The following is a 4,345-nucleotide window of genomic DNA, read 5'->3' on the forward strand; positions in this document are numbered from 1 at the left end:
TAGAGCTCCCACCCACAAGGGAAGTAGATCATGAAATTCAACTCATTCCAACCACTGCCCTCGTTGCCAAATGGCCTTACCGAATGTCGATTCATGAAGCCATTGAGCTGAAAGAACAACTCAAGCAGCTATTAGACCAAGGATACATCCAGCCAAGTAATTCGCCATGGGGAGCCCCGATTTATTTCAGAAAATGAAAGATGGAACACTCCGCCTTTGTATCGATTACCATGGATTAAACCAAGTGACAGTGAAAAACAAATATCATATTCCTAGGATAGATGAGTTGCTTGATCGACTCCAGGGAGGAGCAAAGGTCTTTTCAAATATCAATCTCAGATCAGGATATTACCAAATAAGAATTAGGGAGGAAAATATCCCTAAAACGGCTTTTAACACAAAGTACAATCATTATGAGTTTATTGTGATGTCGTTTGGGTTAACAAATGCTCCTACCACCTTCAACAAGTTGATGCAAGACATTTTTCAACCCTACCGTGACAACTTCGTCCTTGTCTCCTTTGATGATATCTTAACGTATTCCAAGAATGAAGAAGACCATAAACCACAGCTATGAATAGTTCTTAAAACAATGAAGACCCACAACCTGTATGCTAAAAAGAAGAAATGTGCTTTCTTCAAGAAGCAGATTGAGTATTTAGGATTCATAGTATTGGCAGATTGCATTTTAGTGGATCGTGCCAAGATCTAAGATATATGAGACTAGCCACCCCCGACAACTATCAAGGAACTGCGAAGCTTTCTAGGGCTAACGGACTGGTATAGAGTCTTCATTAAAGACTATGCCTCAATTTCCACACCTCTCACTGACCTTCTCAAAAAGCAAGTCTCCATTACATGGACATCCACCGAACAGACTAGCTTTGAGAAGCTTAAGCAGAGTTTGGTAACCGCCCCTATCTTAAGGCTACCCCGACCTTAGCAAAGAATTCGAAGTCATAACTTATGCAAGCTCTCTTGCTTTGGGTTGTGTGCTTATGCAAGAAGGACAACCAGTGGCCTATGCTACAAGAAAATTAAAGATCCACGAAAGAAACTATGCCACACATAACCTAGAATTTCTTGCTGTAATTCATGCCTTTAAACTATGGAGACATTATATGCTTAGTAATAGGTTTTCTCTAATCACTGATCATAAAAGCCTAAAGTGGATTTTTACTCGGCCGGATCTCAATATGAGGCAACACCAATGGATTGAGACCTTGCAAGAATTTGACTTTGAAATCAAGTATAGACCAGGCAAGGAGAATGCAATTGCAAATGCCCTAAGTGGTAAATCATTCCTTAATGCCCTAATCCTAAAAGAACCCTCTAGGGTTGGAACTCTTGCCACAATGATTTCGATGCCTAGTAACCCTCTCATAGAAATGGCTAAAGAAGAGGCAGCAAAGGATCCAAGCTATCAGAACTTGTTAAGAGAAATTTTCATCAAGGATTCAAATCCAAAACTCAAGACTAAGTATCATGAATTTTCCATAAACGAGGAACTTGCCTATTACACAATGAGACTATGTATTCCTGCAAGTCAAGAACACAAAAGGAAAATACTGTGGAAAGCTCACAATTCCCCCTTTTTGGGTCATTCTGGTTATGCTAAGACTCTTGATATAGTCAAAAGAAGCTTCTACACTGGGAAAGACTCAAGGGTGATGTACTCAAGTATGTCACTGAATGCCTAAACTGCCAACGAATTAAGGCCGAGAGCATGTCAAGTTGCCAGGAAAGCTCCAGCCACTTGACATCCCTCAAATGAAATGGGAGTATATCAGCATGGACTTCATAGTTGGATTACCCTCGGTACAAGGAGGATATAACTCCATAATGGTAGTCATTGATATGCTAACAAAAGTTACACACCTTATTCCTGTAAAAATCAATTACAAAGCTTCTGACATATCCAGGCTTTTTATTAAGGAAATTTTTAAGTTACATGGATTACCCCAAAGAATCATCAACGACCGTGATTCTCTCTTCACCTCAAACTTTTGGAAGAGTTTGTTCAAAGCTCTAGGAACCTATCTTTGCTTTAGTACTACTTACCATCCCCAAAAAACCGATGGTCAAATAGAGTGGGTCAAGCAAGTTATTGAAGACATACTAAGAGCTTATAAGGAACCCAAACGGTCGAACCAGTACCTAGCCTTAGTTGAATTTGCCTACAATGCATCATACCATCAAAGTATTCGAATGACTCATTTTCAAGCACTATATGGGCAAGATTGTCTTACACCATTAAATTTTTCCGATCCTACCCTATGGGTAGAAGCATCTTGGCAAATGCTAGAAGAAATGGATCAGCAAAAGTGAAAGCTATAAGGCAAGATATTCAAGTCGCCAAGGATTGACAGAAGGCATATGTCGATCAAGGAAGGCAAGAACGCATCTTCAAAGAAGGTTACATGGTTTTCTTGCGAGTTCGCCCAAAGAAAAGCTCCTTATCTTTGGGGAAATTCAAGAAGCTAAGTCCCAGGTATTGTGGGTCATATAAGGTGCTAAAGTATATAAGTACAAATGCCTACAAGTTGCAACTCCCTAACAACTTGAAAGTACATAATGTATTTCATGTCAGCCTATCCCTTAGAGAATATCTTGTCCAGTGAAAAGACTACCCTAAAGAGGGTGCCACTTGGATTGACCATGAATCACTATGTAACCAGTATCCCCAGTTTCATTTGAGATGAGGACATCTCGATTTCTCTAAGGGGAACAAGATATGATATCCCGACTTTGACTTAAAATCTTCCCAACTTCTCACAAAATGGACTTGAAAAACTCTAAAATCATTAAATAAAAAAGATCTCGAGTAAAATGACCCGAGGATCATAACCCGACATTCTCTCGGATTGATAGGGACTATAGCCATTTGTCCGGAAGTTACCGCGTGAACACAAGTTATGGACCACAAGTCGAAATCGATCAATCACATTTAAAACTTAGCAAGGCAAGTAAGTCACAAAGCTTTAAGATTTAAATCTTAAAAGCTTTAAAAGAAGAGAAGACGTCGACGATCTGGCCGCTGTCCCTCCCCCCTTTTATGGAAAACAAAATAGCGCAATCTTCACTCCCAATCTTGCCATCTCTGATCCTAAACTATAAAACCTGAATTCACTGTCAAAAATTTAGCAATCTCCCCCTCTTTTTAGTTCAACGAGAGGCTTGGGATGAATCAAGATCATCCAAGAGCTAAGCAAATCAATCATGGCATCTCTAACAGCCTCTGTGGATCTCAAAGATCAAATCGCCATCATCAGATTGCATCTTGAACCTTAAAATTGATTTTGCCAATATCCCTTCCATAAAGAGCTCTTCTGCTTAGCCACAACCCTTCTTCTCAAATTTAGCTATAAATAAGAGGCATGGGAAACCCTTGAGAACAGTCAGAGAAAGAGAGAAGAGGCCCTTCTCAAGAGTATAGAGTAAGAGGGGCAAGAGAAGCGTGAGCACGGGAAATTCTCGTCAAGAAGACGAGGAGGATACTTTGCGAGTTCTCAAATTCAATTCCTCCATCCCTTCTATCCTATTCCCCCCTGTGGAATTAAGACTCTTCTCAATTTCTCAAAATTCTTGGTGATCGCCTTTTTTCCCCCGCAATCAAAATTTCATCAATCTAATTACCTTACCCCCAAGCTCCTTCGCCAAATTTCCCTTTTTGTGATCTCACGATTGAAGTCCATGGCCTCGAAGATAAAGCTACGAAGGTCACGGAGGCATGAGCTGCCAATAACATTGCGGACACAATTACTATAGACAGAATGGCGAGTATGGGGATTACAAACCAAGCCACTAATACCATCAACCAAGCACCCATCATGGATTCTCAGGTACTATTTTTCTTAAATAAAAACAACTCGCAAGCCTTTATCCCATGAACACGCAACAAAAGTTACATATGTGAAATAAGATTTTATTCGAATCCTGCATATAATTTCTTTGAGGAATTCTTAACCCGATGCTAGTAAAGTGAATACCTACACTCAAGTAGGATCATGCAAAAACTCATGATCATGTAAATGCTATGCATACTCAAATTACTAAGACAAAAATTAGCATTGATGGTAAAAAACCTATGGATCATGGATTGGATATAATAGTCCATAGCGAGTAGAAATGTACTATATCATATATGAAACTTGTAAAGAAATCTCCACAATTGCACAAGGTACAAAAAGACCTTTTTACTCCACTAGAGAAATCTCCACAATTGGTCATGTTTCATGAAGAGAGATTTTATTGGCTATGATAGCCCATGTAACAAAGTAAGTATATACAAAGATATATATATGTCCCTTCTTTTCTATGCCCATTGATGAGAGCATTGTTCGCA

Source organism: Lygodium microphyllum, chromosome 17, assembly GCF_053477565.2.
Source record: "Lygodium microphyllum isolate KBCC chromosome 17, Lygodium_microphyllum_v1.1.10, whole genome shotgun sequence".
Taxonomy (NCBI): domain Eukaryota; kingdom Viridiplantae; phylum Streptophyta; class Polypodiopsida; order Schizaeales; family Lygodiaceae; genus Lygodium; species Lygodium microphyllum.